This window comes from Haemaphysalis longicornis, unplaced genomic scaffold (assembly GCF_048455015.1).
Source record: "Haemaphysalis longicornis isolate Haplotype H1 unplaced genomic scaffold, Haemaphysalis longicornis Haplotype H1 scaffold_2, whole genome shotgun sequence".
Classification (NCBI taxonomy): domain Eukaryota; kingdom Metazoa; phylum Arthropoda; class Arachnida; order Ixodida; family Ixodidae; genus Haemaphysalis; species Haemaphysalis longicornis.
In genome coordinates, this window is record NW_027526295.1 from 193,395,802 (window position 1) to 193,410,534 (window position 14,733).

A 14,733-nucleotide genomic window follows, 5' to 3' on the forward strand; every position below is an offset into this window, starting at 1 on the left:
GCGAGGAATCACTGTTGCTAGGTCAAGTCATGTGACTGGCCTCATTTTCTTTTGCCGGGAACATGTCACGTTACTAGCATTACATGGTATGGCGGGAACATGTCACGTGACCAGTTGTTACGTGATGCTACGTGTTTTGGGGAGAACATGTCACGTGACCGGGTTTACGTGGTTTTCGCGGGAACGTGTCACGTGAGTAATTTACGTGATGTTATGTGATTTTGGCAAGAACATCTCACATGACTAGCTTTACGTGGTGTTACGTGATTTTCGCTAGAACATGTCATGTGACTAGCTTTACGTGATTTTACGTGATTTTGGTCACATTACTTACGTGATGTTACGTCGATCATACAAGCGGTATCTGAGTTATGCGAGGTGGGCACAGTGTAACGTGATTTAGGTCACGTGACTAGGTTTACGGGATGTTACGTGATCCTGTAAGCGTTATTAAGGCAGGCTGAGGTAGGCGCAGCTATAGCAAGGGGTTGCTAGGCAACGCGAGGCGGCACACAGCTGGGCTGAGTTTTCTGGTAACGCTCCACGGCGGAAATAAAAGCGTGAACAGCTCCCCTGTTAAAATAGTTTTGGACCAGTAAAACTGCTGAGCTCAAGGACGCGGGTTCGATTCCCGGCAGCGGTCCTGGTGGAGGCGAAAAGCAAAAACGCCCGTGTGTTCGAGATTTCAGCGCACGTTAATGGGACAGACAACCGTTTTTTGTCGAGGGTATATTATCTATCCCAAATGAAGGGGCACCACTTAAAGCACCTTAACGAGAAACAGTTTTAATGATAACGCCCTAGAACTTTTTAAATCGAAATTTTTAGATCTACGAGCCGTATGTGTCGTTCTAAAAATATTGCGGGCAACCATGACATACAGTAGCGCGGCAACATACTTTTGTCTGTATGCGAAATAAAAACGATATTTAAAAACTTGTCCCCAGCTAAAAAAGTGTGAATCGCAGACTTTCCTGTTCCTTTATGTGTTTTTTGAACTCAACAGTCTATTTTGCATGAATGCGCCATCTGTTGGAATAGACGCTAGGTAGAATCTGGCTTCACGTTGTGGAGGTCGGAAGTTCAATTATCTCTGGGCACGGCGTTTTTTTTTTGTTGTTTTTTAAGCTGCCGTTGGCGTATTTGAAAACTGAAATCAAATATTTTGGCAGAACAAACGCCCCTGACTCATGTAGAATCGTCAAAGCCCCTTCACTGGGTCTGTTTACTGAACGCTGCCGTTGATTCTGGGCATGGAGGCTCAGTTAGCCACACTGGAACAACCCAGCGACGGCGGGCGGCGTTTCTTATAGCGTCCTCGATAAGCACGTACCGGTTTTGCCCCAAAACCGGCGCGGTGCACAGGGCCCCACGACGGCGCGTACCGGTATGCGGTGCGTTGATCGAGGAAAAACGGAGCGGTTCTACCCAACGCCATCTCTTAAAGGGACCCTGCAACACTTGCAATCGACTACTAGTAATGTATTTTGGGATAAAGTCTATTGTCCCAGAAATCTCCTCCCGCAAGAATTATGAAAATCCGTTCACAATTAACGAAACTACGCGCGATGAGAAATCGCGCATAATCGTTCCCTCTCAACTCGACCGCGGACAACGCGACGAAAGCTGCGCGCTCTCACCCGGAGAGGGGGCGGCTCGCGGCGTTCTCTTCGGCAGCGTTCGATGTATCACATGCCGGGTAGTTTTCTCCTTTTCTCTGCAACGCGGAGGGGCCTATTTCCGGTCTGGTGCCACAAAAAAGCAGGCATGGGTGCCTGCTCGCAAGTGCGCGCTCGGGCTGGTAGGGCGTTTTTGAAGCAATAAACGTTTGTAGTCGAGTGGTCCCGTTGAAAGGGGTGTATTGAGCTCATCACTCAAACTCCGCGCGCACTCAAAACACAAAAGAAACGGCAAAACTGTGCCTACAGGTTCATACAAGAGGTTCGTACACAGCGATGACGACGACGGAAATGGGAGAATCTAGCCGCGAAGTTGACCAGTTACAGCCGATCGGGCAGTCATGGCCTATGTGACGTCCCTTAGGCCATGCCAGGGGTTGCATAATGAGGACAACTGAAGAGAGAGCGGTTGGTTTTTCCGCGTCTTTCACATGGATTTCCGTGCTCACCGCTTCACGTGCACGTGTAATATTTGGCTCAGGTATTCCTGGCAGTGTAATCTAAACGTCGCGCAGGTTTACTTGCACTGCTCAAAGAGTGATGCAGGGTCCCTTTAAGCTAAGAAAGCAACTTATAAAAACGTTCACAAGTGGCAATACAGCACTGTAATGAGAGGCAGCGCTATTAGAAAGTGATATTTATTGAAGGCCAATGGTTATGTGTGTACACACAACCCATATCCGTCACACATGCACGACGACGCACCTCCACCGCTTCCACTAAACAGCTACATACAAGCTGCTTTTCATCTTGTGCGCACGGATGGACGCGGACGGACACTGGGAAGTTCTGAGGTACTCCGCACCGTTAACGGCGAGGGAGTAAGCCGTTTGACTCTAGGGTACTTACTCACGGTCGCAGCCCAATAGGTAAGACGACTTACACTAACTCTGTCTGCTCTACCAGACACTCGATCGAGTCCTGCCGGTGCCTGTGTGATTTTTCGCGATTGTAAATGCTAAGCGCACGGACGCGGACGGACATTGTGCGGTCGTGAGGTATTCCGCACCTAAAATTTGGATCGCTTGAACTCGGCGCACCGCACGTTACACTTGACTGGGATTTTTGTTACAGCTGGTCGGGCGGTTTATGCGTGAGGCCACCGGCGGCACTGCAACTGGTAGAGTCCTTTTTGATTGAGCGGGGCTGGAGCCGTCCGCAGGCAGATACGGCCCAATCATCAAAACAACAGGTGGTTTCTTTTTTTCCTGTAAAAACAGGAAGAGTGCACAACTGTTCGCTTAACGTTTTCGCGTTCCGTTACTGCCCCGACCTGAACAAAAAAGTAATAAAAATGTTCCTGAGCCACATTTGCGCCTTCCCACGTCACTTTCACAGAACTCACAGGCTAATTTTTGCAATACCGTGCGCACGTGCGCCACCACATGGCGCAGTACATATTACTAAAAACAAGAATTGCGCAAAAAAAAAGGGGGGGGGGGGGGTGGAAGGACAGTCACGGGAAGAAAGAAATCCCGATAGTTAAAATTCTCTTATATGTTTTTTTATGGAAACGCTTCTATTTCCTGTTCTTCCTTTTTGTGTTCTTGACAAGCATGCTGCTGTTAAAGGACATTTGTTGCCTGACGAAGAAAATATTATTTGCGTAAGCCTGAAGCGTTAGTCAGGTGCGGAAATACAAATATTCCCCCTCCCTCCAAAAAGAACAAAGTATTATGCTGTGCACAACTTACGCCATTCCAACGAAAGCTCTCTCAATTTATATTTGTGGTTCAATGCAGCTGCGCGCCGAGCCTACGGAGCGGGAACTGTGCAATGACTTCGAGTGAATTTTTAGGTATGCGGCCTTCCGAAACGCACACAAAGCGCTATGACGGCGTCACTTTTGTGTGTATTGTTTCCACCTGTTGCAGAAACACGGATTCTGGGCTGAGAATCGAACCTTCGACTTCGCAGTCAGCTGCAGGATGCCACATTCACATCCTAACACTCCAGGTTAGATACCTTCTGCATGTAATTGAGAGCGTGTGCAAGAGCGCTACGAAAAAAATGGCCCCGTGTCTGCTCACTTCGTTGCAAATGTCGACGAAAGACGATAGTCGTCTTACGCCTCTGCCAAGCAAATGCCTCCTTTCTCTTTTCCGTTCACCTCTCATGCTGTTCCTCTCCCGTCCCGCTCCTCCCAAGATAGACACGCTAGAGGTTTCCTCAAGTCAGTTTAAATTTACCCCGTTCTACTGCTCCACGCCGAATGCCTCGATGCCAGCGCTGCCATATGGCGGAGACGCGCGTCAATGGAGACACCCTACTTACTCCAGGTGCGTTCCAAGAGGAATGTGAAAACTGTCTAGTGGAACCTTTTGTTGCTGTTGCCATCTGATTTCGTAAAATGCCGCTAGGGAAATCACTGTCGGTCGCTTTTGTATTTTTGCGGACGTTTTTTTTCATTAAATCAACCATCCGTGTATTTTTAATCAAAAAAACAATGCGAATATCACTTATGTATTGATCTCTTGGCCCGGATAAGCGTAATATTTTGTTTCGGCCGAACAACGTTGACGAGTATAAGCATTGCCAGCTGACTTAGACGTTTGGATTTGGCTGTGGGTTTGGATTTGGATTTGGCTGTGAACCTATTGTGGAGCTTCTGTTTCACTTTGGCCGGCCTTCTGAATCGAGGGACGGACGGACCAAAACTTTCGCGTTCAAGTAGCCCAAGAAAGACTATCGTCTTTAAAAACTGAAACGACGGACCTCTAGGTGCCCCTTCTCCCACTCCGCTTTTAAGTGGAACAATCAAAATATAAATGTATATAGAGACCTTTTTTATTATTTTTGTAGCGCAAGCTACACTACGCTACATCAGGTTGTCTTCACGGGTTGGCCAGTTTTGCCCTTGAACGCTAGACGTCAAACCACACCCCCACCCGCAAGCGCCCGGCACGGAGCAGCGTCCCGATAACGGGAAGAGATAGGCGAGGAGGGAAAGGAGACATGCGCGGGACCCGTGGGCGGGACGTGGCGGAGGAAGGCGAGGAGGCCGCCTCCGCAGTGATAGGTGCGCGCCACCAAGGAAGGCCAGGAGGCCACGTGCGGCGCAGAACCGTGCGCGATAGGGGAAGACGAGCATCCAGCTGTGGTCCTTCGTACAGCTGCGAGGCTTAAACAACGCCGTGAGGCGAAAAAGAGGAAAAACGCTACTGTTGCTACTGTTGCTACTGTTCGCTACCTTCAAGTGCTACGCATTAGTGCGACCTTCCTTCACTTTTTTTTATCGGGTTTGAGTAAATCGACCGAAATTTTAAGCTTTGCGACTGTGTAAAACATCTTAGATGGCTGAAAATGACCATGATATGTTGGTGCTCTATAAAGCATTGCTTTCTTTAGCGGCTGCAACTCGTGTCCGCTAAAAGCGGATTGTTGTATTTTTCATAGTAATAGTTTTTGAAACTGCAAAGCTAATAACCTGCGCTGTAATAAAATTGCTTCGCATAACGCTTAAATTTCGCAGGCGTGTTTGTTGTTGTTGCTTTACTTTCTTGTTTTTGGTAACTTCTCCCGAACGAATACTGAAGAGAAATAAAATAAAGGAGTGCGGCTCTATCGCGCGCAGTAATGTGACCGCGATATTGTTTCTAACTGACCTCCGTGCATCTCCGCCCTTCGACGAGTATAATGGGCGGAAGTCTGACAAGGACGACAAGTTAAACCACGAACGAGTTAAATCACGAGCATGAGGACGAAATCAGCGCGAAGTGTGGAAACCAGTGACGAAGAGTATAACGCCCACTTCCCCAATTGTGGGGGGAAAAATTAGGCGGTGACGCTGACGAGCAGGACGATGAAGGGAACATGCGGCAAGGATGTTTGTGCGGATGCGGGTGAATTCGGAAGAACGAGTGTAGCTGTCAAAGGAAGCGATGAACCAAATGAAGACGAATTAATGCCATGGTGCAAAAGGAACGTTGTCATCGTGTGGTCATCGTCCAAACCTGATTGGGTTTCGCACAATCGCGAATAGTAGTGAGAGCAAGATAGCCCGGTTTACCGATGCGCATCCTGTTCCCTTTCACAGTCAACAGTGAGGATCTAACGCTGCCAACCTATTTTTCCCAAGCAAAATATCAGAAGGCTTCAGCCCTTGCAACTTTTTAACGCCTCCCTCCCCCGTGGCCCTCGGAAAGTCTGCAGAAGTTGACACAGGAGGCATGAATCAAGACCTTTAATGATGTAACCAATGTATAACCAACCGACGTTCGACACATGTACAGGTGCCGTCATAAGTAATTTGAATAAGGACTCGTGAATATCACAATATGTTTATCTCAATGGCTTTATGACAACCATTACCGGTCTACAGAAAGCTTTTTCTATTAGGAAGGACTCCTTTAAACGCGCACCAATGCAGCCAGGCAGTTTCCGGAAGAAGAAATTTGTGTGAATTTACGAGGCCGTGTTCAAAATACTTTTGATGGCACATGTACGCTAACGCTTAACTTGCGTACGAATGCTGCGGAAGAAAAAATTTTGCGGCTGATCCGGAAGCTAGATTAGGGCAGATATTTGAGTCGTCTGCGCCGAAAGCGGGACCTTTATGAGATGTCCGGGCAAAAGGAAGTTGCTCAAGGAAAACGAGCGCTAAAAATTACTCCCACCTCCCCTCGCGGGAACCCCTGTGTAGATGCGACGCATAGGGGGTTCCGTTGTTGTTTCCGTTAGGTTGATTCTCCCATCGCGTGAAACGTGCCGTGAGCCCCCTGCCGCGGCTATGACGCAACGTGGCGCGGCTATGACGCACCACAATCCAACACAATCCACTTTAATCAAATCAAATCCAAATCCAATCCAATCCAAGCCAAGCCAAGCCAAGCCAAATCCAATCGAATCCAATCCAATGCCCCTCGCGAGAGAGTCTTCGCTGTCGGAGAGGAGAGGGGTTGAGCGGTGGAGAGCGCAGCTCGCGCGGCGAGGAGAATGGGGGAGGGGTGTGGACGGACAACAACGCCGTATGGAGATGGTATGGAGGGACAAGGCCAGTGAATGAGATGCCGTCGCATCTAAAACGAGGACAGAAAAAACGAAGAACGACGAGACAGAACCACTTCTGTGTCATCTTCGTTTTCGTTTTCTATTCGTTTTCTTCGTTTTTTCTTCGTTTTCTTCGTTCTTGGTTTTTTTTTGCCCTGGTTTCTAGCGCTCGTTTTTCTTAAGCAATGCACCATCTAGCCCAACAGCATATTTTACAAGAGGAAGTGGCTTTATGCGAGGTAGGATAAGTGGGGAGCGTGCGGGACGCATCCGACAGGACCTTGGCAAACACCTGTTCATGCGTTCCGTACGAGCGCAAGAAAATGCCATGCTGCAGAACCACGCCACAACTGGGAACGCTGCCACGCGTTGTCCACGGCCTTTACTACCCCGGACGACTGTGGGCAGAACAATTGTCCGTGGTTGAAGTTGTTCAAAACTTGTTTAATCAGGGTGACGGGGTGCGGAAGCATCAGTTGTCGCTTGCGGTTTTGTTCCTTATCGGGTGTCGGGGATGCAACATTCTCCGCCTCTGACAATGCGCCCCCCCCCCCCCCACACTCCACCTCCACACACACACATGAAACATCTACCTCGATGGATCATTCACAGGCCATTTTGTCCGCTAAAAGCCTAGCCTACTCAGGTTAAAGGCCTGTACTAAAGCCTACCCTTCTTGCTTCGTCCAGCAGCTGCCGTGTATAGTATAGACAGATTTCTTCACATTGCAAGCATTAGTACGGTGAACTTGCCAAAGAAAATGTGCTGTCGGGCTAGTTGGTGTATTATGAATTACGAAAATTGCGCTAAATGGACAAACAGAGGATGGAAAACAGAATATGCGCATTGTCTGCCTTCCTTCCTCTGTTTGTCCATTTAGCGCAATTTTCGTAATTTATAATCACATCACATCACATCACTTTAATACCTTAAAGACCCCCTGTAGGGGGTATTACATAAGGGGTGGGTAACAGATAAATGTTCACAGGTCGTCAAATGGAAATGTGCGTGGTGACCTTCTCTTTAAATGTTGATGAACACGTGATGGCCGGAACGTCACAGGGAAGGCCATTCCAGTCCACTGCTACACGGGGGAAAAAAGAGGCAGAAAAAGTAGTAGTGCGAGCATGTGGACGCGCAATTTGATACGGGTGGGCAGTGCGGGGAGATATGCGCGTCGGTGGTACGATGTAGGGTGCTTGATTAAGAGGGCTGTAGAAAAACGCCTGTAGCAAACAAAATCTGGTGATGCGGCGGCGCACTGAAAGATTTGAAAGACCAGTTTCGCGTTTAAGGGATGATATGCTTATGTCATATGAATATGAGGAATGAATGAACCTAGTGGCGCGGTTTTGCACAGATTCTAATTCATTGATCAAGTTTACCTGGTGCGGACTCCATATGGGAGCGGCATATTCTAGTTTTGTTCGGATTAAAGATTTATAGGCGAGAAGTTTGACGTCCAGTGGGGCATGACGCAGATGGCGCTTTAAGAATCCCAAAGATCGGTTTGCTGATGATATGACGTTCGTGATATGCGTGCGCCATGAAAGATCACTGGTTAAGGTGACGCCTAGGTATTTATAGGATTGAACTTGTTCAAGAGTCGAGTTAGCTATTACGTAAGAAAAATACAAGGGATTACGCTGGCGTTGAAAAGAAACGAGTTTGCATTTAGTGGGATTAAGCTCCATTAACCACAGGTCGCACCATTGCTGTACACGGTTAAGGTCATTTTGGAGCGCAGTTTGATCAGAAGGGTTAGTAATTTTGCGGTATAGAACACAATCGTCGGCAAACATGCGGATGTGAGAAGATACATGCTGTACACGGTTAAGGTCATTTTGGAGCGCAGTTTGATAAGAAGGGTTAGTAATTTTGCGGTATAGAACACAATCGTCGGCAAACATGCGGATGTGAGAAGATACATGCCAAACAAATGCCAAACCAAGTGGAGGTGTCTGCGTGCGCTTCACCAGCTCGGATAAATTTCGGAGCCCTGATAACGCTCTTCGCATTAGTGAAGGGAGTATTAAGCTCCACTACTTCTCTCTCGCGAGGAGGAGTGAACGTGCTCTATATTACAGCGTAATGACGGGCTTGACAGAGAGCGCCTCGGTAGCAGCGCAGCAACTCACCGCTCCTCCGACTGCGACCCTTTTTTGTACTCGGCGATTCTTTTGCTATCTTCCCCAACGATTATGGCACGGAAAACTGGACGTACTCACTATCGAGGAGTCGACTAAATGCTCCCTATACCGAAGGTCGCCATTACGATCCCAGCGAAACACCGCTAAGCACATACGCCATTGCATAGCCGTATTTCTCGGGAGGATGCACAAGTGCGCCAAAGTTTCTTGAATATTTCCAGCGATCGTTCGTGAAGGCGATCCTGTTTTGCGGGAAAATTTTATTGTATTTCCGTGCCCACAGCCCAGGAAATGAATTAATTAATAAATAAATTTATTTCGCAATTAAGGACACCGCTATGGTCGAAGAAGGAGAGGGTTGGGGAAGGGAAGGAAAGATAGTCCACATTTTTAGGTGCTTCCCACGAGGTGTGCCTCCTTGGCGAAGGCCCACATCGTGAGCAGAGTGTCTTTCACTTGGTCCTTTGGGTAGAGCCATTCGTTGAGTCTTAGTACTCGCGAATGCATGTGCTTTTCTCTGGTATCTGCCAGTTCCGCGCAAGACCAAAGTAGATGGGTAATGGTCGGCGGTTCTCTGTGACATTGATGGCAAAGGAGCTTGCCAGGCGGAATTTGCACGTTCTTCTGTTGCCTGTATACTGCGTTCAGCGTACCGCTATATCGTCAGTGATAGCGTAGCCAGCCCGTGGTTTGGTAAGGGGCACTTGGGCCGCCCTCGGAATGTGGCGCCGTCCGGGATGCTCCAATTTGGGAAAGGAAATAAACGCACAATTTCAAGGCGAAATAGGTGGAGGTTGAACGCCACTAACACTCTGCAATAAAAAATTCTTCCAGTAAATCTTGAGCCGTGCGTACCGCCATTTTTTTAATTAACGTAATTCATAAAACAGGGAAGCTTATAAGTCACGCTTTAAAGCAAATAGTTATTGAATCACTGACACATTTTTCCTGCTGGCGCAAGTATGCCCATGACGGTGTCAGTTTTGTAATTCCGCCTTTTGCATAATGTTGACCTGGTGTAGTACCAGTACACACCGGTTGTGTCTTGGGCCGACGCCGTGGACAAAATTAGCGGCCGTGTGTCACATATCCTGCTCAATGATAAACGTTTTTGTCCTTCCTCTTCGCCCTTCGCCTTAATACACTTGACTCTGAGATTTCATGATTCGATGGAAGTGGCAGGCATCCCGAGGCTGCTCGTTTTGTTTAATAAGAAGCAACGCTTACGTAGTGCGTCACACCAATACCGGCTGCGACTCACACGCTTTCGTCTGGCAGGTACGCTGGTTATAACCAGCGGGAACGAATACATTGTGATGGTATAGATGCGCGCTATGCTCGGTAGAAAACGCACGTGGTCCAAGGGAGATAAAACCAGACAAAACCAGCTAAAGCGAGCACACTCTAAAGCCAGCAAGGAACACACCGTCACTTCCTCTCGACATGGCACGTTTCACATTAGTTGATACCGCGCGCAAATAGAATCGTCAAGGGCGCTGTGCGGCACTCCGGCATGTATCGCGAACGACATCCTCCTTGCACGGGCACGCACGTGGCGTGGTTCATTCAGAGAATAGACAACGTGCGAAAGAGGCCTTGCTCCGATTTCGGCAACGGGAGTAACACGACATTGTCAACGTCATGAAATACACCTAGCGCAAGATCTCTTCCGTAGACGTCAGGCACAACGTCGGTCATTCACGCAGTATGCAGTGCGCGAATGCAGTGCGCACAAAAACTCGCGCACATCCTTAAGGATGTGCGCAATGTTTTTGTGGTGCCGTGGCTAGATTTACTAGAACAATGTCAAGTTTTTACCTGTGTTCATGTGTTTTCGGGCTAGCTTAAATTATAGTATGGCAGAATAGATTTAAATTATAATGTAATATCAGCCTACCCCGCGGAAGTTTACGGTTTGTCATGTTACTGGATGCTGTTGCCTTTCGACACTTTTCAACGTTATCCAGCTTTCTTTAAAGGAGTACTAACACTAACTTTCTCGCTTTCGGTTTTTATGCTGTAAAGAATACCTATCGGCCCAGTAATTACGAAAATCGAACCAAAAGCGTTCAGCCGCCAGCATAGAATAAATTATAACGTATTTATTCCAATCGGGAGGGTGCACTAACATCTGGACCAGCTTGACAAATAAAGATTTATTCATCATCATCATCATAATCAGATACAAATTCGGTCGTCGCGCGCCAAATCGCTGTTCCAATGCAGGCCGGATGGCGTTACGTCACGATTTTGTGGGTGCAAAAACTGCTGGTGCTAACGTCAATCAAAAATCCGTGACGTAAGGGGCATTTGCCTTAACGTCTGCTACGATTGCACATAGTCCAGAATCGCCCGCGCAGTCGACATGTCGGCTGTATCGTCAGACTCGGATGTTCCGCTGCCACCCAAGTTTTTTAATATCGCTGCGGCTCGATCCGCCTCAGACCATGGTAGCAACGGCTTGTCGCCGCTTTTCCGAAACATTCTGATCGCTAAAAAGAAGTTCCACCTGCGAGAAAGTAGATTTTGGTGCGGTTAAAAATTGTGCTAGGTATTGTTATCAGACCTGATTTGAAAAGCGGCGATCACACATCTGCCGTGATGCTAAACCTACGCTGACCGGCCGCGAAGGTTTGACGGTCCGACCGGGCCGTCATATTTTTTTGATAAACTGACCTCAAAACTGATTAGAGAACTAAAAAAAATTGGCGCCAATCCACTCGGTGAATGTGGTTGGAAAGCAAAGCTGTAAATGGCACCCACAACGATTACCCATGCGACATCACATAAATTCACTCACGTCGCTCTACAAATCATGAAACATGAGAGAAGTGAAATGTACCTAACCACACCCTGTATTACTTCAAAAAGATATTATTCCTCATGTTAAATTATTGCATGAGGCATGAACGGTGGTTGGTTGAGTTGTATTGGTGTAGCACATGAGTGTAAACTTTTTTTATAAAATAAAAGCTCAAACCCGGTGTCAGACGATCTCACTTCTCCGTCTATGCCGTCGCGGACGGAGGCGATGAGATCGGTGGCAGAAACGGTGGAGGAGGAGAAGGAGAAGGAGCAGGCGGAGGAGGAAACACTTCTATACAGATTTCTGAACGGCCCAGAGTGCGGCCGAGGGGAGTGGTTGCTTCTTCACTGTAGCCCATATTCAGTCCGCGCCGCCTGTGCCCTGTCCACCAGCTGAAGCTGGGTAGGTAGAGAGGGGCTGGACAGCAGCATCTCCCATTGCTCTTGTTAGGTAGTTGACAGACGGAGAGAAGGGTGCTCAGGGCTAAAGTAGCACACCCCGATTATGTGGCAGAGTGTTCCTACTTATGAGCAAAATTTACATGCAGCGTCGTAGCGATTCGGGTGCATTAAGTGAACACGTGTCCGGTGTGGGAAGGAGCCGGATTCTATGAGCCGTAGGGTAGTTCGTTGTTCTATGGAAAGGTCAGGGTAAGGCGAACGTAGAGTCTGCCTCTGAAGGCGATAATGCTGGGTTATGTCCCTGAACGAGACAAGCGGGTGACTGTCCTCGTGCAGCTCCATAGCACCGGGGCTGAAAGTGCAGGCTTGGTGGGCGTATTCGTTGCCCCCCATGGAAGCGTGAGCAGGTGTCCAAAGAGCTGAATGGACCCATTTGGGGAGTGGTTTTTTTTTTAGCACACGCAGTGAAGGTCGGGACACCAAACCCGACAGGTAGTTCCGGTAGGCTTGTTAGGAATTGGTGACTACTTTACGAACCCCTGGTTGAGAGCCAAGTCGATGGCTGCCTCTTCTGTTGCCATCATGTCTTCCGTCTTGAGTGAGGCACAAGCAAGGAGGTTGGTTCTGGAGGTAACCACGATGATGGCGTACTGCTGCCCTCTATGTTTGGAGGCATCTGTGTAGATAACTGCATGATCCACACCGAGGGTGGTGTTGAACGCTTGAGCCCGTGCTTGTCGGCGACCCTCATAGTCTGAGGGGTTCATATTTCTAAGCAAAGGGAGCATATTTATTTCTTGTCGCCAAAAGCCCAGGAGTACATCAAGCGGAGTGATATTCTGTGCTGCCCAGCCAATCTGGTAAAAGATTCGGCAACCCGCCGCAGTTCTGCTCATTCGGAGCTTCTGGATAGAAATATGACCTTCTCTCAGCTTTTTAAAGCCCCGTGCTAAGCAGCCTCTCTGGGCGCACTCATGGGAAGGCAAATGGCTTGCTCAACCGCCTTTCTAATCATTATATAAAGCATCTTCATGCCCTCCTTGCCGAGAAGAAGACAGGGAGTTGACGTAAGTGGTTCTGGATAGGACGAAAGCTAATCGAAAGGTATCGGATTGCTTGAGGCCTCGCTTCTTGGTGGCAACTTGCCGGATCATGTGTATTATTTATTGATGTTGTGTTTGACGCACTGCAAGGATACGTTACCCTTGGTGTTGGCCTGAAGATGTTGACCCAGGATTTTGATGCTGGGGCTTGGAGTGATGGCCTGGCCATCAAGGAGTATTTGAATGTGTTTCTTGAGGTATCATCTGGCGTGAGGGCGGACGACAAGGAACTGATATTTTTTATGCGAACACTGGAAGCCACAGGTCCATTGGCGTACTAGAAGTGAGGTGCCATGGGTTAGTGTGAGCTTCGTTTATTCGCTATCGCGTGGCATTTAGCGAGAATGCAGAGGTTAAACCCATAGATGTGCTTGGTCAGTGCACCACTTGTCTTCCCCGTCTCCGCGTGGGCTCGTAGCTGAATCGGTAAGACTACGGGCTCTTGCTTTGTTTCTCTGTTAGTTCCAGGTTCGATTCCTGGCGGTGAAGTAAATTCTGTTGTTTGTTTGCGGACGTTTTCTGGTGACACCAATGGTCGCGAAAGAACCCTTGGGGGGTAGAGGTAAAAGATTTGCTTTAAAAAATGAAGCTATCAGCCGCTTAGCAGAGATGACGTAAACGGCGACCGAGCGTATGTTCCAAATTCATGTGAGGAACAACCGAAAGAGAAGCGCGCTCGCAAGCTCTCAAACACAGACACAAAATCTTTCTTTGCGCGTTAACTTTGGTAAGTCATAAACAATTATAAAAGTACAGGTATAATTCAAGCCATAAGGGCTTTTTCAAGCCATAAGGGCTTGAAAAAGTGTCGGTCGGATGGAATTATTCGAAAATTGTTTGATCCCTGTGTTCATTACTCTATATTTCTGCTTCTCGCATCTGCGACGGAGTGCCCCATACAGACCTTCATCCTGGTTTTGTAGAAAATTCCAAATTTACATACTATGCACTCCTGAAGCAGTTCTTAAAGTAGTTATCTTAGCTCATAACAAGTTCGCATCTTTGTGCGTTGTTACTATAGCGCAAAAAATGAAAAAAAGAAGAAAGAAGATGACGATGTTCGGGAAGGAAGGTGGAGTTTTGTTGAATAAGGGGCATGGATGAAAATAATTTTGCATGGTAGTGCTAAAAAATATAATTATCATAATTGCCAGTGACTGAATTGTTAACATACAATACGAATAAGACTTTCACACTCATTGAAGAAACATCTAAGCACACGCAAGGAAAACATTGCAAGTTGGCGCCTGCCGGTAATACTTTTGTGTGTGAACTTAAATTACAGAATGACTACCCTATGTCACTTCAGTAGCACAGGTTCACTTCATTTCATGCTACCAGAGGCTGATATCTTTCAACATTCCTGAATGCTAATCAGTTAGCCTAAAATTGCACCTCTTTCCGAAATACTTTAAGTTCCCATTCTTGGTGCTGCTATTTTTTCAGTGTCCTCGTCCTGTAATGTCCCGTAGTATTACTTCTAATGCTTAAACACTTGTATGGCTTTTTTACGTCATAAAATATTATCCCGTTTGTATGCCGCCCCGTGTTCCAGGGGGTCAGGGCCTCTCAAACTGTTTCCACAGCTTTTGCAGCGTATAAGCT

General features: G+C 47.7%; 1 protein-coding gene across 1 annotated transcript in view; it reads left to right on the plus strand.

Annotated features, from left to right (window-relative positions):
* Nucleotides 1-3,428: 3,428 nt before the first annotated feature.
* The window catches only part of LOC144169717 (sodium-coupled monocarboxylate transporter 1-like), a 62,607-nt gene continuing 51,302 nt past the window's right edge, over nucleotides 3,429-14,733 (plus strand). The window contains exons 1-2 of the mRNA XM_077699031.1: nucleotides 3,429-3,477; nucleotides 3,554-3,635. The gene's annotated coding sequence lies outside the window, so the exon portion shown is untranslated. The remainder of the gene's footprint in view (nucleotides 3,478-3,553; nucleotides 3,636-14,733) is intronic.